The sequence below is a fragment of the Meleagris gallopavo genome, chromosome 25, assembly GCF_905368555.1.
Source record: "Meleagris gallopavo chromosome 25, MGAL_WU_HG_1.1, whole genome shotgun sequence".
Taxonomy (NCBI): Eukaryota; Metazoa; Chordata; class Aves; order Galliformes; family Phasianidae; genus Meleagris; species Meleagris gallopavo.
In genome coordinates this window covers 804,755-827,457 of record NC_139428.1, presented here as the reverse complement: position 1 = coordinate 827,457, position 22,703 = coordinate 804,755, and the positions used below count along the sequence as shown (strand labels likewise).

At 48.3% G+C, this 22,703-nt stretch overlaps 1 protein-coding gene across 11 annotated transcripts in view; it reads right to left on the bottom strand.

Moving 5' to 3' along the window:
- The window catches only part of HIVEP3 (HIVEP zinc finger 3), a 215,353-nt gene that overhangs the window by 92,557 nt on the left and 100,093 nt on the right, over positions 1–22,703 (bottom strand). For 5 of the 11 annotated variants that reach the window (XM_085208590.1, XM_085208587.1, XM_085208597.1 and 2 more), the window contains one exon: positions 1,603–1,684. The exons of 3 other annotated variants lie outside the window; for them this stretch is intronic. The gene's annotated coding sequence lies outside the window, so the exon portion shown is untranslated. Of the gene's footprint in view, positions 1–1,602; positions 1,959–18,318; positions 18,399–22,703 lie in introns of those variants that run through there. 3 more of the 11 variants (XM_085208593.1, XM_085208594.1, XM_085208589.1) reach the window with 2 other exon arrangements.

Sequence of the window (22,703 nt, the reverse complement as noted above, 5' to 3'; positions counted from 1 at the left end):
AGAGCATCCCCTGGAGAGGAGAGGACCCTCAGAGACATTTCTTAGGGGATACAGCACAGGTGCTGGAGGCGTCCCATGGGACACGGAGCTCAGAGCAAACAACACGTCCATTAATGAACCAGTAACTTCTGGAAGGCTTTTTTCTTTGATGCAGTTTACCCAAGTCCTCCACAAGTGCTGTTTGTCCTCTCCTTAGTGACTCCTCCATGGGCTGAGCACCAAACTGCAAGCCCTGGGGGAGGGCTGCTCTGCAAGCCAGGACCACATGTAACCTTACAACAGGATCCCTCCATCCTGCAGTGAAGGATGCATCCTTGGGATAGGGGGAAGCAGCTTCCCAGGAGCTCTACACCGACAGCTGTGTGCAAAGACCAAAAAGCAGTGGGTGCAGCGATGCTCACAGCCATGGGAGCCAAGTGAGAACCAAACATCCCACAGACCCCACCTGCTCTTGCTGTGAATGCACACCGACAGCACCATACACATTTTTCCTCCAAAACTCCAAAGTTTCCCAAACACTGAGACTGCAAGAAAATCACACCAGTCCCAACAGACAGGGGATGGCTGGAGCCCAGTAGAACCAAAGGGTGTAAGAAAGGGCAGTGGGGACAGCAAGACAACCGAAGTTAAAGCTGACTCTGCACGCTGACGCTAACAGTCTGTCAACACCAGAGAAACCAAAAGGCTGTAAGCTGCAGGTGATCCCCAGCAGCAGAGCAAGGGTTGGGTTGTGTTGCTCACACCATCAATCACCGTGGCAGCTGCCCCGGCCACTTCCACTCACCGCAGCAGAGTCGGGTAGAAGTACCAGGCGCCTTCACGACACTCAGCCAATTAGCACCAGAATGATGTAAAAAACAAATTAATAATAATAACACGCAGTGCCTTTTTCCGGAATAACAATCCACACATTTGCATAGAGCAGCTCAGCGCGTGGCTGCGTTTCTGATCGCACCTCCGGGTGCATCAAAAGCGTTGTTAATTTCCATCGAGGAGGCTAAGGAGCTTAAATCATTAGCGCTCATTTAGTCAGACTTAATGCATTTTAACGCTGCCTCAATTTAGGCTGAGATGTGGGCACCTATCAGCCAGGACAAAGGAATAAGAAGAAAAAACCGAAAGGGATAAACTACCCCCGGGGTAACCCCCTGGTGCCCTCAGTCTGTGCACCCACAAAGGGTCACTGCCCACAAAGGGTCACTGCATCCCGGATCTCTCGCATGCTGGGCTGGGAGCACTGAGCCCACGCAGGGTTTACCCACGCAGGATTCTGCTCGCTGCCGTCACGTGGCGCTCCCCGATCACTTTCCTGTGCAAGCGTTAAGGAGGAAATCCGTCCTGGACAGATGGACGGACACAGGCGGACATGCGGACACACGGACACACGGCTCACTCTGCATAACACGGCTAGCGCGAGCCCGCGGCAAGTCCGGACCTTAATTAGAGCTAGACACCAATTAAGACCCCCGCAGCCAGCAGCACCCCGGTGCTCCCCATCGCGCCGCTCTGCCCCCAGCTCCCCTCTGCCCCAGGGAAAAAAGAAATCGAAGTGAAATGAAATAGAGAAGAAGAGCACGGGAGGGAGGGAGCGGTGCCCGTTACCTGCGCTCGCCCCCCGCCCTGCAGCCGCGGCTCTGCCATTGCCTCTGCAGACCCTGGGACTCCGGGGGGATCTTCTGCCGGGCTGCAATAGAAAAGGTTCGTTTCAAGCTCCTTATTTGGGCAGTGATGTCAGGGGAAGTTGTGCAGGCGGCACCACCCCCTTTTTCCATTCACTACACATTGTTTCCTGTTGTCAAGAGCTCTCCGCGGACTGGGGACGGGCGAGGGAATCCTGAAGCCCCCGACGGGACGGAACGCAGCGACGGGAAGGGGCTGGAGCTGACCTGGAGCAGGGACGGGGGATACGGGGAGCCGAGGGCAGCGCCGCCTTCCTCCCCATCCCTCCTCCTCCTCCTCCCCGTCCCCTCCCCATCTGCCCTCCCGGCACCGCGCAGATCCGCTCTCCGGGACACCCGGAGCGACCGCAACCCGAATTCAGGATTGCAGCGTAGGACACGTAGAGCTCAGCCCCCCACCCGGGTGGGGGGGGTCACCCCACGGGACTCTGCGCAGCCCCCGGGGCGGGGGGGGGGGGGCACCGGCGGGGGCTGCCCACGCGAGATTCCCCCCCGCGAGACTTCCACACGCGAGATTTCCCCACTCGGGTCGCCCTGTGGGCACGAGGGGTTCCCAGCGGGACCCCTCAGCATCCCACCGCCCAAACGCACCTCTCCCACTTTCCCCCGTCGCTTTTCTCTTCTCGCACGATCGTTATTTCATCCTCAGATGTTGGCTCAGCTCTTAAGCCTGCAGTCCGATAGGAACGTCGGCTCGGCGAGAGGACTTTAAGGTTGTTTGGTCGTTTTTAATTAAGCACTGCCCGTCACAAACCTTGTGCTGGAAGGGGGAAACAACGCTCTCCTCACACCGAACGTGCACTGCCTGGGGGGAGAAGGATGTGATGGGGCTCTCCTGATGCAGGCTGCACGGACACATCACAACTTCCAAAGTATGTATATATATCTATATGCCAAGCCTCTGTTCCTACCTGACTCCAGACTTTAAAAAGTCAGAGCTGAGCCAAAAAAAAAAAAATAAAGGCATCTAGGGATGAAGTAAGGATGCTGTGTGGTCTCTACAGCAGCCAGACCTGGCACGGGGTGCTTTTCGAGGTGAACATCAGCTCTGTTGTCGTTTTGCTTAGCAAACAGCATGTTGCTTTCCAGAACAGTGAATGATTGGAAACCCACTGCAGCAGCACTGAGCAGCCCCCCCTCAGTCCCTGCCCGCTGCCTTCCCCTGTGATTTGGTGCTAAAAGCAAGAAAATGCCATCTAACACAGCTGCTTTCTATGGGCTCGTTACTAGCCCAGCTTCACACCCTGTTTCTGCTTCTCATTCTGGACAGAAGTGAGAATCACGGCCTTACGTGTTTAATTTTGCTCCCATGGTCTCAGCTTGAGTCACTTTGCCATAAGTAGGTGCAATTGCCTCACTGTACTGATGCAGACACTAGATATGTAAATACTGATACATATAATAAATGAAATATGGCTCAAGGGGAGCATGGGCAGAAGACATGGCCTCAGGATCCATAGAAATAGCAGCAGGGTGCACCACACAGCATTCAATACAGGAACGTTCCTCAAAAGAAAGCAGCATGGGTATTTTTTCTTTTATTTATTATTACTTTTGACCAGCACTTTAGCATCTGCCCATCAAAGCAAACACCCAAACTCCCTCTTGCCACCTCCCAAAATCACCTTTGGTGCCCCAGCACCCACAAGGTCCAGGTATTTTTCTGCTAACCAGTGCAAATGTGGCCATTCAATGCAATTAGCCCAAAGGTGTTTGCCCGTGGCGGTGCCTTTTCTGGGGTGGAAAAGTGTGGTTTTGCTGAAATGGGAAGAGGAAGGGCAGGGTTCCCCCGAGGTTTCACCCTGTGGGGCCACCGGGGTGAGTTTTGTGGGAACCCTTTGTTCCAAACCAATGTTTGGTTGGGACAGAGGCCATGCTTGGGTCACGGATGGCCAACACAACCACAGCTCCCCTCACGCCCAAAGACTGGGCTCTTTCCCTTCCGCTGATCCCATCCCTCACCCACCTCAGGATGGGTAAAAATTACCCACTGCCTGAAAAGGTCCCTTGGAAGCTGTTTCCGTCCCCGTTTTTTTTCCTTCCCACTGCCAACTGCCAAAGCTGGGTCACTACTCTCATCTTTTCCATCTTTACCATTGTTAGAGCTGCTGTCTGGGTTAATGGAACAGGAAAGGAGGCTCCCCCTAAATCCCTTTGCTGCAGCATGGGAATCTGAGCTGTTCATATTCATTCTTGAAGCCACTTCACCTTTCTGTTGCAAAGTTTTCCCATCTGGGAAACTGTCCGGGGACTGTCAGAGGTTGTTTGCTTCTCTGCTTGTTTGTTTGTTTAAAGCCCTCACGTCCATCTCAGAGTAATCATGCTCCTGCTTGAAGAGGGCACTGGGAATACATTTCCCATGTCATCCTCCTGCTTAGGAAAATCACAGCAGCAGAAACCCGCAGATCCAACTTAACATTTTGAGACATATTTAACAACCTTTTACGATCTGAACTGTAAATCCCTAAAAGTGAAACAAGACCTTCAGAAGCCGCAGGCTCACGCCCCGCAGCCCGCACCAGTAAAAGCCCAGTGCTGGAAAAACTCCCCCTGCATTAGGAAATCCCATCACTATGTGAATTGATGGCAGCTCATGGCTCTTCCAGCCCTCCCACCAGCAGCTGGGAGCTGAATGCCCACTGCAGGCAGTGACCTTGTTCCCCCCATGCTGTCCCCCTTCCCAGCACTGGGAACTCTGCATCACCCTTTCCACATCTGCAAAGTGGGAAAAATAGCTCTGCTTAACTCCAAAGGTCCCCGTGCTCATTAAACATTTCAAAAGCATGCGGGAGAATCTACAATTATCCAAAAAAAATCACTGCAAAGTTTCATTATTATTCCAACACTTACATTAAAGACACATGTCCTGGTAAGTAGCAGGCATGAGGAATCATTATGCTAATTTTAGACAGAGCATCTGCTCAACGTTAAATCTGAAACTTTGTCTTGAAGATATAATTTAAATTATTTTTCTTCAGAATTGACATTTGTCAAACAATATGTTGCGAATAGGAATTGCAGCCAACTCTGAGCAATCCGAGCGAACACACGCATTGCGCCGCGCCGAAAAGCGCTCGGGGAGGGAGGAGAGGTTGGGGATTTTGGCAGGAGTTAATGAGTGGAAGAGCCAGGCTGCTGGGTTTTCTGCCCCTCAGATGCTGCTGTCAGCTTGTGCTGGAGGCACAGAGGGTGTTGTGTCCCCTTCTAGCCCACAGCAGGAGTTGAGGTACATTTAATCTCAACTTTTCTGTGGTTCTGCCATCTTGAAGCACCCTTCCACCCCAACTCAAAGCAGGCCAACCCAGCCTAGCCCAACACAACATGACCCAACTTAGCTCAACTCAACCCAACCCAACACAACACAACTCAACTCAACTCAATCCAACCCAACACAACCCAACACAACTCAACTCAACACAATCCAGCCCAACACAACACAACTCAACACAATCCAACCCAACTCAGCCTGACCCAACCCAAGCAATTCTATGATTCTTTAATTTTTAAGACCCTTCCAGCCCAAATATTCTGTGATTCTATGACTGTATGACCTTCCCACTTGCTTGATCCATTTTTCAGGGACAGGAGATATCATCTTCAGAGACAGCACTTCCGGCCCTGTTGTGTTTACACAGGGGAAGGGACATGACCATCTTCAAGCAAACCTTTTTCCCTCCTTTCTGTCTTTCTCTGTACAACCTTCCTATTCATCTTAAACCAGTCGTTTCCAGCATGTCTGGGAAGCCCTGGGGATTCAGGGGCAACTTCTAAGGGTTTTGTGAGTTGTCACTGAGAAAAGCAAAGCCAGTGTCCGGAGGCTTAAATTTGCTATGCAAATGACTGCACCCCACCATAAAAATGTAAAATTTACAAATCAAAAAAAAGATTGGAAACCACTGACATAGACCAGTGAACGGTAAATACCCCAATAACCGCATCCACACACATGAAACAAGCTCTTACAGAGCAGGTCCACATGCAGCAGAATGGGTGTCTATACATAACAAGCGTTAATTTGAAGATTAAATAAGCATTTTCATCATATAGTTTGGATTATACCATGTACACAGGAATCATCTTCCCCCCAAAATATACTACACAAATGATAGCGTTGGTTTGCTTTTCAGAAAGGAAATCAAATGGTCACAAATCACTGTCTCAGTGTCCCCTGGTCACAGAGTCTTTTGCATTCCACCAAGCAAAACTCCTAAGACCCATCCGGAATTGCTCATCTCAGAATTCCTGAATCACAGAATCACAGAATGGCCTGGGTTGAAAAGGACCACAATGCTCATCCGGTTCCAACCCCTGCTGTGTGCAGGTCGCCAACCAGCAGCCCAGGCTGCCCAGAGCCACATCCAGCCCGGCCTTGAATGCCTGCAGGGATGGGGCATCCACAGCCTCCTTGGGCAACCTGTTCCAGTGCCTCACCACCCTCTGGGGGAATGCCTGGTTGTGAAATCAGCCTCCAACCCCTGAGTCATCTCCTATCTGGCAGGACTATAGGGATATAGCCTACAAGGGTCTGGCAGCTTTTTAGACAAAAGATAGCATAGAAATAGCCATTATCTGGGACATGACATGATGGCCACAAGTTGTTCCAGGGGAGGTTCAGGTTGGGTATTAGGAACAATTTCTTCTCTTAAAGAGTGGTGGAAGTGTTCCAGAGATGTGGAGATGCAGCACTGAGGGGCATGGTCAGAGGATGGCTTGGGGATGGACTAGATCATGAGTGTCCACCCTATTGGCTTGCCTGGGCTGCACCAAGTGAAGAGGAATTGTCTTGGGCATTATGTAGATTGCTCTGAAAGTAATGCCTCCTATTTATTTCCATGGAAACTACAACCAATATAGAGAGCACGATAACACTCTTTAATAGAGCAAACTCTCAGTTCCAAACACTATTTTTCAACACAGTCACCACCATTGGCTGAGCATTTTTGACAGTCATGAACAAGAGCCTGCACGCTGTGCTTGTCAAAATCTGCACCAGTGGAGGCGACCCACTGCCTCTGTCACCACTGTTGAAATGCAGCACCCACTGCCTGCCTCACATTCAGTGGGCACCCATTCAGTGAATGCTCACATTCACTGTTGGGTCTCCATAAATGTTCTTATGGAAGTCTAGTAGAGAAACACAACCAAAATTTGAGTTCAATATCTGATTGCAACTCTATACATTCTATTTGAAAACTAGCAGATGGTCTATTTCCAAGACAACAAGGCGATGTATTTCCGTCGACTGAAAATGGAGTTGCAAATATACCATAAAATCGATGATTTTTCTTTTCTTTTTTCTTTTTTTTTTTTTTTGCAATCTTGAAACCTGCTCTCAAATTCCTTTATCAGGACAGAAAGTACAACTGCATATCTTTCTCTGTACTCATTTCTGACTGCAAAATCACATCCCCATCACAACATCCCGCTTAGATTCCTTTTACCTTCAATGCAGTACAGCAAAGGATTCTCCCATCATGAATTCCCCAGCAGGGACAACAATGTGCTATCATCAGTGGGAAATCCCCCCATCTGTGATGCAAAACAACCTCTGGTTACTTCTCTCACCCTTGTAGCACACCATCCAGCCAACGCATGCTCCATCCTGGACCTTTGTCACTTGCTCCCATAGCAGCTGGCTCTCACATTTCACTGCCTGGCCCTGCTCATCTCAGCAGCATGCACACAGCAGGGGAGCCCCATGCAATGGGATAAGGTCAGCTCTCTGCAGGATTTTCTCATTTGCTCCAGCTGAGCTGGCAGGTTGTGTACTATTTTAGTATATTTTTAACAACTCCCCTTGGGCACCTGGATCTGGGGTTGGATGTTCTTTCAATACCACGTGTAAGTAGGCAGGTAAAGAGGAAGGCTTTGCTAACAACTTGCCCATTTGTATCAATGGTGATGCCAGGCAATAATGCATCAGTACATTTCCTTGTGAGAACTGCCTCCCATGGCCACAGCACTGTTGCTCCTTGCATCAATTGCATTGCCTCATTTCTGGGTCTCACTACAGAAACTTGCAACATTCTGTCAGCTCATATTGTATCTTTCAAGGCAGAATTAGCTTCTCCCCCCACCAAATGTATAGCATTTGTTCCTTAAGTACAGAAATCTGCACCTAGTGAATAGCAATGCTAGAACTGGTGCAAAACCAGTTCCTGCAGCAATTTCGTCTCTGTCCAAAGTGACCTCACGGCAGAGACTCCCATTGCTGTGCTTATTATGTATTCAATGGTATATCATTCAACAATGCAAAGTATATACATATATATATATATTTCAGACAAGGAAGTCTACCAAAAAAAAAAAAACCCAAAACCCTCACCTCCCAAACAAGATGTAGTGGCTTAGAATTTTCTGACAGAGGAAATTATGACTTCACATTGCATACAAAAATAAACCCAAATAAACACATTGAAATGAAGGAACCCCAAATTCTCTGACACCCTGAACTGAAGCAGGAAATGCTAAAATTGTCATTGCAGTTTTTGTGGATCCAGATTAGGCAGAACCTGAGCTGCCATTCTTGGTCAATTTGACCATTTTGAAATAAACAGCCCAAGATCCCATCAGTCTCAATGCAACCATTAATTGCTGTTGTTGTTTTTAATCTGTCTGTCCTGTAAACAAGATGGCCACACATCTCATTAAGGATTAAGGGAGTTTTCACCACCACCAGGACACGATAAACTCACAGGGCATGAGAAGGTATCACCCTCTGATTTTTATCTTTTCCTGCTGTTCTATATCCTTGCTCACGCATTCGGGGTCACACAAGCAGCTGAAAGAGTTTGGGTTGGCCATACTGCAGCTCCCTTCTGCAGCCCTCAAACAAAGGGAAAAAAATAACAAAGCCCGAATGCAAAATTGATGCTTCAAACTCACAGCGCCTGGAGAAGAAACAGGGAGAGGCAGCACTGCCTAAAAATGTGTGTTTGAGCTGTCAGGCACATATGGTGGCCAAATAAGAGGATGCCTTTCTGTGAGTGTGTGATGATTTATTTCTAGATGCAGGGAGACAGGACAGGCACACAGTGAGTTCCAAGGCAGTTGTTGTAAATCAAGCTGTCATATTTCCTATCTTCTCAAAAGAATCCCAGGGAGGCTAATTTAAGCAGTGAGGTGTGTTTCTCCCTCTCTGTGCTCTTCTCTCCCCCATGGCTCATGGCAGAAGAGGTTCTCACTCACTTCCAAGGCAGGAGAACAGAGAGGGAGCTGTTGCTGGAGAGCAGCCAATGCTCCACACGGGGCATCAGCAGAAGATGGAGAAACTCCTTCAGCTTCAGGTGATTACAGATGTTTTTGCATCTGCTTTGGTGTCTTTGCCTACCATTGGGATCTGATGTGTGCCCACATCCAGGAACGGGATCCAGCAATGCCATGCTGCAAGCTGCATAGTCTAAACTTGACCAGAGGCCACATGGGACCTAGAATACCCCCTTGGTACCCATTGGTACTCATAATCAGGCACACACAGGTGCTCAGAAATGCCCCAGGCTTGGAGCAAGATGCTTTGCTTGCACTTCATCTTGATCCAAAGGGAGGGCACCTGCTCCACCTCCACTGGGCATGGGCAGCCCCCACATTCAACACAAAGCACATAAACTGCTCTAAGAACTGCCAATCTGCATTCAACTCCTGTCCAGTACTGATACCAGTATGAGTTTTACGATGGTGTCTGGGACTGGGGGGGCTGCAGTTCCCCTTACACATCTCCTCCAGCTCTTCTCATTTCCCACTGGGAAAGGCAGGACATGTCACCCTCAGCCATCTCTGTGTCACGTTATGAGATAAAAATCTCCACCTGCACACCCACAAAAGAACACAGAGATTCCAGGGGAGGTGAAGGGACCAAGTAACACCCTGCTCGCCTACTCTGAGCCCATCCCAGGAGCCACAGTCCCTCCCTGCCCATCTCCATAAACCCAGAGAAACACAGGGCACGATAGCAGGTGGGGACCCAAATTATGGGCTCAGAGGAAGGGACACCCAGCCCAGGGCTGTCCCAGGAGAGCCTCAGCCCCAGATCCAGGTGTGAAATCCACGATGACGAGAGCCATGACCCATGCCATGAGTCAACTTGAGCTCATTATGGACTGGGGTGGGGATGGGATGCTTACTGGAGTGCAAGGGAAGCACACCTGGGGATTGCACAATGCTCACAATGGGATGTTTGGGGAAGGAACCAAAGCCAGGGAAGGTTCAAGGTGGTTTGGGGAAAAACAAATATGGGAATATAGAGGGATAAAAAGATCAAAATGATCATCCCTGCACAACCAGTGCTGGTAAGTGTGCTTCTCCAGCCATGCCCTGTGCATGATGAATGAGGTCTGTCCTGTCTTCTCATTGAACTCCATTTGTAACAATTTTCCTGCGTAAGGGACCAGTGCCAGCAGCTGGTGATGGGATGAACTGTGAGTCCAAGCCCATGTATGGCTAAGATCCACACTGTGTGTATGTACAGATAGATAGATATTGCCCACTGGTGGACCCACATCCTGAAGGGCACCTTGGTCAGATTGGACAGTAGGAACAATTTCTTCTCCCAAGGAGTGGTGATGCATTGGCACACACTGCCCAGAGAGCGGTGGGGTCACCATTCCTGGAGGTGTTCCAGAACCGTGGGGATATGGCACAGATGGATGTGGTCAGTGGGCATGGTGGGGATGGGCTGGAGTTGGACTGGGTGATCTTATTGGTCTTTTCCAGCCTTCATGACTCTGTGATGCTAAGTTATTTTTCCCACACTCTCTAAGACTGTTGGCCGTCCATCTAGGATGACCTCCAGAAAGCTGCATTCTGCTACCAGCAGCGCTAAGCTTCCTTCCCTGACTCTGCTTACATGTTTAAAAGACTAGTGTGGAAATTTTTCTTTTCATATATTTTATTTTACAGCTCCAGTTCCTCAGAGAAAGCTCCTAAAGTTTTCCTTCCAGGGCTTACATCTAAGTAATTCCAAGCTACAGCCACATGGTATATGCTGGCTGGTACAGTTCTCTTCCCTGCCAGAAAAGCAGGTCAATTATAAGCAATGAACCACATCACCAGGAGAGAAAGCTGGTTTGAATTCTGGTCAATTAGTGCTTAAAACTATCTTGGAAGAAAAGGATAAACTGAGCTAATACAGCTCTGCACAGAGACCTACATGTCTCAGCGCTGAGCACAGACGGCAGAGTTTTAACTTCTAAGATGGCAGAAATTAATGGTGTTTTGGCATAAAATCAACTTTAAACCTGCAGGGTGAAGTTAGTGAGGCTGTCCCACGTGCAGAACACCACCAGCACCCTCCGAGAAGGAGTAGTGTGGTCCCCAGGCTCTGCTCACAGCATCCTCTGGATGGGATCCAAACATGACCTCGATGAGCATTAAACCTTAATGCACTCCTCATCACAAACTGTCCCACCACTGCACGTCGCCACGTGGATTTACAGCAGCACAAAGCTGATTAAGTAAGAAAGGAATCAAGGAGTGAAGCTCTGCCTGGACACAGAGCCTGCAGGATGACTGCACGGTTGGAAGGTCCATCCCATTCTCCTTCTTAGTGCAGATTTTGCTTGGGCTCACTCCAGCACAAAGTGAGGCTTGTGGAAGCAGGGTTTGCCTTACGGCCCGACATGTGAGGCTGTCATTCTTAAGCAGCCTGACTTTTCCTCAGCTCTCACCAAACAGATCTATGCGTCATTTTATCAATAATAGCAGTGTCTGCCTGGTTTTTAAAGTGTTATTAAGGGTCCACTCAAAGATTTTCTTTGGCAGTCAATTCCAGGGCCTAATTATGCACTGAGTTAACAGGCTTAGTGTTTTTAAATGTAATACCTAATCTCGTTAGGGGCCACGTGCTCTTGCATTTCCAGGGCAGGTTAAATAAGAGCAGCATATCCTGCTGCACACCTTTACAGTATGGTTACTGCATTGACAGAATTTCTGTGTATTGGATATATAGCAACTGCTCTGCATCCCTGATGTGAGTCACCCCCTCGAAATGCTGCGCTGATTTATAGATATCCTTCACATCCATCTCTATGAATGCCAACTAAACTGAGAATGCCTGTTGTTCACTCATCCCAGCGATGCTCTGTGCACGGTGACCAAAAATACGAATTTATACCTTGATTGTCTTCAAACAAATACTTGACGTTGGCTCTCATGCTGCCACAGCAAGCAGATGACGAAATGCTACTGCTTGCAGCTGACAGCAGCATCACCCACATCTTCTACCATTCTGCCCATGTCTAACAGGTAAGAATTCCCCTTGATGTGAGCTGGGCTCATACACATGCAGGTGGTCTATACTGGCTGTCCCTTGGCCAAGAGACAGAAGAAGTAGGGAGGTACTGTGCAACCTCTCCCCCATGCTGCAGCACCCATAATTCCTCATTAACTTTCCCATCACCTTGATATGGATAACCAGATCTAACGGTGATGAAGATAAAATAGGTGCACAGGCTTCAGATTAGCTCTTCCATGTGCTTTACCTGTACACAGTCAAGTCCACACCTGCCTCCCATTTTCAATATTCACACTCTAGCTACTGTTTTTTTCTTTCTATTCTCAGAATAAATCAGAAAAAAATGAAAAATAAAGAAAAAAAAAAAAAAAAAGGGCATTTTGCACATCTGTGTCAACATGAAGTTGTGCTGGTGAACATTACTCTTCAAACTCAAGCGTCTTGAGTTTAAAAGTTACTTTGTCTTCCAGGACCTACCTACGTAACTGTGGTAACTGTGGTCACCTGGGATTAAAGCAAATCCTAAGCATTAAAAAGGCTAAAAACCTCCTTGACTGAATAAGAATAAGCAAATATTACTATAATTGCTCCTCTGGCTACAGGATGGAGCAGGAGTTTGAAGCGTAACTAAGGACGATGACACAGAGTCAAGGAATATCTCATTGGAAGTAAAAGCCTTTGACAGCAGAGAGCTCCCACGCTACGAGCATCAGCGTATCAATTTCCTCTTTGGGATTTCCTCTCCATAATACCTGAATTATTTCAACGCATGAATTGGATGCATCACATGGAAGCGAATCCATCATGGGTACCCTTAATGCAGCATCCTTCCCATTGACTGAAGTTGACCTGTTACAGGTAACATTAAAAGCCGTGCTGTTTCCTTTCTCCAAGGGGCTCAAATACTGAGATGCATTGAAAATTTGCACAAGTTACAATAAACTTTCCCAGTCCTCTGCCAATCCTGCTTGATCATCCACATGTCAGCATTAAACACGTAAGGATAGCTTTTCTCCTGACCTGATGCTGTATGGACATTCCTCTGCATTACTTAGTCATTGCATTTCTACAACTTTCAAAGAATATCAGAGCTTTTGAGCAAGCACAAATTGTTGTCACACAAATCTGTGTGCAGATGGAGAACGATTTTATTAGAATAAGTGGAAACATTTTGCAGAGGAGCTTTAAAAATGAAACAACAGATATACAACATATAACAAAACATGAGATACTCAAGAGCATGCTATGAGTAAAGTGCAACTGCTTGTGCTGCTGTTATTTTTCCAAACACTGTGTATTTAAATGGCTGTGGGTGAATGACAATAAGGCATGAAGAATGACACTGGAAATGACATTGGAAGAAGCTCACCTTTCCCTGTTTGCTTGTGGCTTCTCTGCGTATGACTGCTTATGTTCTTTTGCGTATCTATGCTTTATGAAGACTAACAACGCTTTCTCAAGAAGTAAATATTTCAAGGTGAATTTTCTATACGCCTTCAAGCTGCGAGCTGGGGTACACAACTACCCCACTGTTAGTGCAGTGAAATCTGAAGGACTTTAAGACGAAGAGAATAGGGTAAAAGTCTCACCATAAGGACATACACAAACATACAGTGTTTGTTGTCCCCTGTGATGGATCTGCCCAGGGAAACAGAGAGCTGATCTTTGCTATGTTGGACTCACAGGCACTTCACTGGCTGAGGACCAGGAAGGAATGGATTTGTGGATTACTCTGTTAAACTCTTAAGACGAATTGCCATTACAATATGATCGGGTTTATGCAGTAATCAGGATCTGACAAAATAAAAGCAGACTTTTCCACCCCTTTGAGGCAATGCAAGTAGGTACATGCTGGAATTGGGGATGTGGGGATGACCTAATTGTGAACAGGACACACAGCCAGGCTGGTATCCTGCAGAATCTGATGTATTTTGAAGAATATCATCCTTTGGAATCCATCTGAATTAAGATTCAATTTAACCCAAAGACCCCTGGGACAGTTTTGTACACAAGCTTCCCAAGCAGCTCAGTGGAGTGAGGAGAAGCATCTTGGGAAAGGTACTAAAAATAGGTCCTTTGGTTACCACAGCAAAGTACCCAAACAGGCACAGAAATAGTTCAGTGCAAACAGAACCTGCATTTCACTCTTTTCTGCCCCATCTCCCAAGCCCATGGGGTGACACAGGTACCTATAATTAAAACTTGGTATCTTTTCTCCGTGCTGAGCTCCATCCTGCTCTTGCAGCCACTTTGAGCCTCATTTGCTCACAGCTGCCCAATGTTTCAGCTCGGTCAAACAGCCCCTTTCGTAACTCTGAATGAACGAAGCATCAACAGCTTTCTAATTTTGGATCCAAGAACAAATCTCAGAGGGCCAGGAGCTCCAGGAGACCAAGGAAAGTCACTCAGCTTCGCAAAGCCCTCCCTAGCCCTGGGATCTGGGTAAGCCTTACAAATACCAAATGAGCATCTGGATTCTCCATGCAAAAGGCACGAGCAGGATTAGTGGTCAGTGAGTGATTTCCAAAGAGTGGCAGAAGGATGATGTGCAGCTGGACGAGGCTTTCAGCTCCCAAATGCCAGCAAGAGAGTTTCAGCACCTGTGCTTGCTGCTGGGTTATCTCCCATGCCTCAGAAGCAAGCAGGATGCAAGGCTTACTTAAAGGCTGCTGCTGCTTCAAAGAACTGGAAAGCCTGTCTCAGTCTCACTTGAGAGTTGTCCCTTTTGCATGTGGATCGGGACATTGCAGCACTGGAGGACAAACAGGAGCAATGACCAAATGCCAGGAGCCACAGCCCAACAGCACAGGCCAAGAAAAGTCCCTGAGATCAAGATGACTCCAGGTGAGCAATGAATGGGTTCCTGAATCTCCTGGAGCCAACGCGGTGATGTGCATGGCTGGGGTTTAGGGGGCACAACCATTTTCAACCAGAGGTGCAGATCAGAGCTGCAAGCAATTGAAGTGACTGGGACTTTCCTTGCTGCAGGAAGATGCTCATGATGCTCTTTATCCATCCAACTTGTTCATCAGGCAGCAATGTGCCAGCACTGGTAAGCAAATGACAGTCATCAGTGCCCTACAGGCTCCAGGTGGCAGGAGATGCCAACCTGCTCTTCAAAATGTGAGTTCTGGGCAGAGCCACATAGGAAGGTGCAAGGAGGGAGGAATCCACCAGGATTAAGCTCAGAACAACACTCCAAAAGCCATTACATTTAACCCCAGAAGGCACTGCAACAAGATTCTCAGTGCTTACTTAGCCTTCGCAGAAAATTAAAGGTGCTCCAGTAAAAACACAGCCTTATCCTGGTAAGAAATCATCCACACGTTTTAATGTGCCACCTGCACACGCTGTGCAAATCTACAAGGCCCTAAATATAAACAGACAGCCCTTTCCTGGCTGTTAAAACGAACACTACCTCGGCTTGTTCTCTGAGTAAGCCAAAATTAGAGCTGTTTGGAGATCAGAAACACGTTAGGGTGGGACACTTTTTTTTTTCTCTCTCTCTCTTCTTTTTACTGTGTTTGTAGTTTCATGAATAGGGCATTCATTGTGCCCTCACCCCAGAGATATACCCACCTCAGAGGTAGAGTTAAAATTAGTGTTAAGTTTACTCCTGCGACTGTCAGCAGAGAAGCTGGCTCGTGTGGGATGCTCTGGATGAGGCAGGCAAAGCAACACCCTGGGAAGGCTGCTGCATCTCTTCTCAAAGAGCTGAGGGTTCTGCATGCACCCTACATAAGCACTGGTTTAAAAAAGAAAAGACTTTATCCTGCAAAGTCCAGCAATGGAAAGCCATGGCAGCACACAGACACATGACCTGATAGCTAGGAGCAGAGAAACCTCAAGATATGAAGGCGTGAGCAATGGATTTCCATTCCAGGAGACCCCAAATCACATTACAGGCAGTAGATCCAGTGGTGATATCCCTTATAATGAAATAACAGGCAGCTCTGGATGCAGCATGCCACATCCATCAGCACGGGGGCAGGGAGCCAAAGAAACCCCCTCATCACCACTGGGGCTGTTGGGGAGCAAGAGAGATAGGGCAGGCACCTTGCACAAGGCAACATAGAAGGGGGTGGGGGAAACAGAGCCTCTCTGCTAGCCCAAACTGCAGAGAAACCCTCACAGCAGGCTGCTGCTGGATGCGTATCCAACACATGTACACTTCTGTACCCTGAGTGCCCTCGGTGCCGGGCTGGTGAAGGGCACGAAGGTCCCATGACGGCAGTGCTGGCAGGCAGCTCACACCCCTCCTCTCCCAAACCTTTGCTTACATTTCATCTAGTCTACTCTGATTCCAAGGTTTAATAAAATTGAATCCCAGCATGTCTTGAATTAATTAATTAGATCTCGTTCCAAGCCACCGTGCCAATTTCTGCAATTACGCCGCTGCTCACAGGAGAGCTCGGAGTGGCTGCGTCCGTCCCCAAGCAGCTCCAGAGCAGCCAGGGGCTGGGAGTTGTGCTGGGGTGCAGCAAAGGGGTTGGTTTCAGTGCCTTCTGGCTTTTCTCCTCCTCCATTTGCCCACTATGAGCAAGTTGTGGAAATCAGGGGGAAACTGAGAGATTTTGATGAGAGAGCAGGATGGTTCTCTGCATCGGTCTTCCCCAGCAGCTGATTTTCAACAAGTGTGACATCTCGTGGAGCACCCTCAAAGCCAACACAATGCTCCCAACACTGTTAGCAATCTTCGCCCATCTTCCCTGCTGCAGTTGAGAAAAGAGCAATCTCAGGTGCTCAGTGAGTACAGTGATGAGCACTGTATCACAGCTGGTGATCTCAGAGGTCTTTTCCACCTTTATGATTCTATGGAAAATATGAGGGCAGTGGGACAGGAGATACTTCCATTGCATCTTTGACCATTTTGCACCATTTTACACCACGTAATTAATGTTGACCTCAGAAGAGTCTCAGTTTTTCCTGCTGCCAGTGCACTGGGCAGGGACCCTGATGAAGAGCACTTGTTTACAAACACATTAAAGCATGTTTAAAACCCACTGTTTCTTGCTCCAGCTGCCCAAGTACTTTTTGATCAGCTCCTGGACTCATACCAGAAATAAAAAACGACAGATTGCCAAAAAGGACAGAGACGGAGGGGTGGAGGAGGGATGCAAAGCAGCTAGACAGCACAGCAGATGAATATTTTATCCTGCTGCCTCTGGGAACGGAGGTCAGGAGCTGGAGCAGGCTGAAGAAACACATTGCAAGGAACACTTGCAGAATTAAAGGTCAGTGAGATAATGAGCTATAACAGCCATGGAGCAAAAAGTATTTTCCTGATGGAGACAGCTCTGAGCTCTCGCTGGAGACAGGCTACCTGCTGCTGCCATGGGGCAAAATCTGTCCCTTTCAATTACCATTGGCCATTGGGACCGAAGATGAGGCCATGCCACCCTCCTTCCATTCTCCCCTGCTGTCAGGACAGCAGCTTCTCCCCCAGACATGGCTGCAGCTTCTGCAGGTGGCCTCTCCAGCCCATCTTCCCTCATCCCCCATGGCTTTCCTGCTCTTTTACCCATGCAGAAATGCTGTTTTGCTGCCCGCCCCGTGCTATACCACATTTCAACTCTGAAAACAACAACACAGAGCTGTACCATACCCGCAGTGAACCACCAAACTGCCATGAGCCGTGCACCAAACTGTCATGAGGCTGTGTGCTCAAAGCAGGCAGCAATCAAACCCAGTTCTCACACAAGAGCTACATCCATCTGTGTCATACCAGCCGTGTGACTCTTGGTCCCTAAAAACTTCCCAGTGCACACACCAAGCTCTGGGCTGTGCTACCACATACATGCAGTGTCAGTGCCCAGCATTGGTTCACCATCTTCTCCTGGAGGCTCTTCTCAGTGCTCCACGTGCTTCACTTCCACAAATTTCCCTGTAGTTAAACAATCAGCATCCCTAAGAAGAGTGAATTTTCATCAATAAGTGAAGCAACTTCAGGAAAGTTGCAAGGTGCACTGCAAGGGCAGTAAGGGAGAACAGAAGTTGGGTACCTGATGGTCATGTTCTCATCTACAAGGCACAAAAAGCAACCACAGCCTCTGCTTCTAAATATTTTATAGGATCCAGCTGCTGGTTACAGAGTCAGACAGAAGGAGCTGAGAAGCAACCTGCACATCTCCTGGGCTCAGACAACTGCAGCAAGGTCCTGGACATGGGCATGCTTTTGTCCAGGCAGCTTCAAGCAACATCAGTGGCACACAGCAAGCAGAAATATACAAGTGAAAACGTGAGTCAGACCTTTGCCACTCTAGACATCCTTCAGAAAGATGCATCACCAACCATCTCACCCTGAAATTGCAAACTCCAGCACTTCAAAGGGGTGCACAAAATGAGATCCTGGAACACCTTGGTGATGGGCCATGCAGCACACGGCACCAAGGCCAGGGCTGAGCCTCCTACCTGCTGCCCACTGCTATGGGTTCATCTCCAGCACTTTGAGGAGGCTCAGAGTGTTCGTATGGCGACCTGGGAGAAGGAGCCTGGGGAGAAACACAGGAGACCGAGGTGTAAGGGGTGATTTTAAATCAAACAAGTCATTCATGCCACAGACACACTGCCTGTCATGGAAACATAAGAGCTTTTTTTTTGATCTCTAAGGTCCCTTCCAACCCAAGGCATTCTGTGATTCTATGGTTCTATGATTCTGCAGTTCTACGATTCGATGATTCTCTATTCTCACTCTTTTGCTCCTTTTCTCCAACTCTCATGCCATTGTTTTGGCTTTATCTTTAGTGGCATCTTTCATTTTACTGTCCCCTGTGGTCTCCTCATGAGAATCCTTCTGGAGAAGTGTATCTCCTATGAGGAAAGGTTGAGGGAACTGGGCTGGTTCAGCTTGGAGAAGAGAAGGCTGCAGGGAGACCTCATGGTGGCCTTCAGTGCTTGGAGGGAGCGGATAAACAAGAGGGGGAACGGCTGTTTGTGAGGGTGGGTGGTGACAGGACAAGGGGAACGGCTTTAAACTGGGACAGGGGAGGTTTGGGTTGGATCTGAGGAGGAAGTTTTTCAGCCAGAGGGTGGTGAGGCACTGGAACAGGTTGCCCAAGGAGGCTGTGGATGCCCCATCCCTGCAGGCATTCAAGGCCAGGCTGGATGTGGCTCTGGGCAGCCTGGGCTGCTGGTTGGTGACCTGCACACAGCAGGGGGTTGGAACTGGATGATCATTGTGGTCCTTTTCAACCCAGGCCATTCTATGAGTCTATGATTCATTCTATGATCTCTGGACTGGGCTGCAGCAAAGAATGTTGACCCACTCCACCCTCATTCATTGCTGCCCTTCACGGTCTCACATCACAGAGTTACTCATAAACATTAGACTTGAAATGGCTTTTGATGAGATTATTTTCACACATGAAATGACTCACTGACAGATGCACATACAGAAGGCACAGGCTGGTCACGGGCTTTCCAGCTCCTCTAAAACCAAAGACCCCAGATGGGAACCAGACCCCATCCTGAACATTCAGAGCTGGACCATGGCCATGCCACAGGGCCAGCTGCTCTTGGCATGGTCAGGAACTCTTGTTCCATTCTAACCAGAGAGCCAGCAGGACTAAGCCTGAACAGAAATCCAAAATCACCACAGGTTATAGGAAGATTCCCAGGAAAAGAAATGAAAAAGCCAAAGGCAGATGAGTTTAGAACAGAACTAAAGAGCAAGTGACTCTTATTTTCCTTTAGCTCTTATTACTGACCTAAAGAATAACTTACTCCTATTGTCTGATTAAATTCATTTTTCCCATTACAAAGGAGGAAATATCTACTGACAGTTCATTCCCAGAGGATTTAATGGGCCTAATGCTGTTAGCCCATCCAGCAGTTCTTCAGAGCATCTTTCCCACCATGCCTTCTGCTGCCAGCAATTAGATTAAATGATTTTAAATCTGCATCCTTCTCTTGAAAATGTGTTGGCGCACACACAGCCAGTAAGAAGGTACAGAAAACTCTGTGCAGTGTCACTGCAAAAGCACTCACACAAACGCCGTGGACAGAGCTGAATAAGAGCAGTGAGAATACTTTCAATTATTGTGAACAAAAAGTAGAAGGTGAAGCAAAACCCTCCTACTTAATAATGCCAGGCAAATAATAAAAAAATATATACATTATACCTTAATCTTGCAGCTTTCTTACAAAACAAATTTGTTTGAATTCAGCAAGTGTGAAGGACCCAAACATACTACGCAATCAGTTTAGCAACCCACAGAGGTTGTGAGTAAATGTTGGTTTTACCTTCTGAACATGGCACCACGGGCACAGCTCAATTAATTCCTGAAGCACGTGCTATACACAAACATCCCAACTGTCTGCTGAGCCCTGCTTAGAGGCTTGGCTATCATCTTCTGATGCACTTACAGAAGGTTTCACCCAATGGGATAAGCAGAGCATCAGTTCTTGGGCAGGGCAGGAGGGTGTCAGTGCCCACAGCCAGTCCTCTGCCACTGCCCCGTTGTCCCCAAGGCCTGCTGCCATTGACACAGTGACATCTGCCCAACAGCACATTGCAGGGCACCACCCAAACCCTCTCGCCCCAAACCCAAAAGCCATAGGGTTCCTATACCCATCACGGATTCACCCTCCCCTGCAAACCAGGCAAAGAAATAACCTAACATTGCTCTAATTGCTTCCAGCACTCTAATGAGCCAGCTCAGCCTGCTGGCTCCTTCCTTCTCCCTCCTGCTTTGCTTTGCCTTCCATTGACTTGCGGGGAGGGCTGTTAATTTTTGCATTTTTGCAACAAAAAAGCCTCAAACCCAAGTTGGGCACACGCTGCTTCAAAACAGGGCTGAGCCCCATGGCTGTGGGGCTCTGTGCTGGTGCTGAGCCTGTAGCCCCAGTGTGCCTGAGGGCACCCACTCCATTTGCTGTTGACCAAAGCATTTAATTGCATGTCCCCAAGTGCACATGCAGGCTCCTGCAGGCGTTGCTTGGGGAACGCAGGGAAAATCTGGCTCTGGCACAGTGTTGCTCTATTTTACCTTCTTTACTGCTCAAAAAACATTTGGCCGTTGCTGAAGAGAGCCAGGCTAGACGCATACATTACAGCCTGCTCCAGAAATAGCACATGCTGGCTTGCACAATTTTTGCAGCTAAAAGTCTTCCTTTCAGCTCAGCAGCTTGTCACCGGCCATGGAGTGCTCCAGGGAAGGCAAAGTGCAGCCCCAGAGCTGTGGGATGAATCATCCTGGGAAGGCTTCCTGATGCTGAGTGCAGGTGAACAAAGCAGGAAGCCACTGAAATCATTAAGGAGCCTTCATGCAAACCAAATACCATGGTTGATATCAGGAGGCATGAACCAACCACTTGACTGGAGCATATGCATCACATATACATCACACCCATCCCCATCCTGCAGCACCTCCAGAAGGCATCCAGCTCCAGAGAGATGGATCCAGCTTACCACCTGCTTCCAGACTGCACAGATCCATTCTGCCCATACATTCACATGTCTGGGAATTCTATATCTCCAGCAATCCAACCACAGCTGGTTTCTGGTCTACTGCATATCTAGAAATCCCCAGACAATGGTCAGAACCTTTTTTTCTCCATTCCTTCAACACAGCATCTGGATGGGAAAAGAAGTCCTAGGGTATCCTAGACATTGCTGTTTGCACTGAAGTCATCACAGGATCACAAGTGTTTGGACCACAGGGAGACAAAGCACTGCCTGCAAGAGGGAAGCAGAACTCCCTGCCTTCCTCTGGTCTTGTTTTAAGGCAAGTCTGGCTTTCGGATGCAGGCAAGATGAAGACCAGAGAGCAAGGGCTGGCACACACGTATCATCTGGTTGCTGTGCACCCCCTGCTTCCCCTTTCCCTGCAAGAAAACCCTTTTCGGGGGGAAAGACAACACTGCTGAGAGCACCCTCATCACTCAGAGAACACAGCAAAATACAGAGTACTAGCATTCAACCTGCTCCAGGGGACAGATGCCATTGAATAGATATCACAAATATCTTAGCCAGTGGCTGCAGCTATAGGAAAAGGCTTCCCGTAGCTAATACAGGTCTTTGCTGTCAACACCTCCTACTCTTAGCAGTGTCTGGCTGTTGCTGTGCAGGTTACAGCATTATTTTGAGTTGGAGGCTGCAGGTCCAACTCCTCACCTGTGATTTGTGCTTTGCTGCTGCCTGGTGCTCCAAGGACACCAAGAGCAGCACTCCCATGACAGCCGTGCTGTGTCAGAGCTGGATGGGCAGTGGCAAACACCAGAAGAGCAGCAGATCCTCTTTTACCCTACTGAAGCCCTACACTCCATGGTAATTAACCCAGATGTTTTCCTTTGCATACCTGAATTAGAACATTTTTTTAGGGGGAAAACAGTAATCTGAAGGCAGCTGTTTGCCTCCCGGACCGCAGCACAACTTAGGTGCTTTGCAGCCCGGAAAACAGAGTCCAACATTTCTTAAAAGTCCTGGCTGGTTGTTATAGCAACATATGCATGTGTGTATGCGTGTGCATGTGAAACAGACTCAGACCCGGGTTGTCACGGGCAACACAAGTCAGCTCCGGAGCAGAACCAAACTTGCTGCCTCGCCTGGTGTCACCCAAAGGCAGCAGCCAGCCCCGAAGGGATGGAGCTGGGAAATATCCCCATGTCCCACAGCCCGTGCCAGCTGCTGGCACAGAGCTCGCAGCCGTCTCGCAGCTGATTCAGCTCCTTAAGAAGAGGGTAATTTTCTTTATCCTGTTTGCTTCCTCCTCCCTCGCAGGCTGCCACAGCACCTTAACCCAGCTGGGTAAGACAAGCTCATGGCTCCCTCCCAAACAGATGGCTGCAAGGAAGGT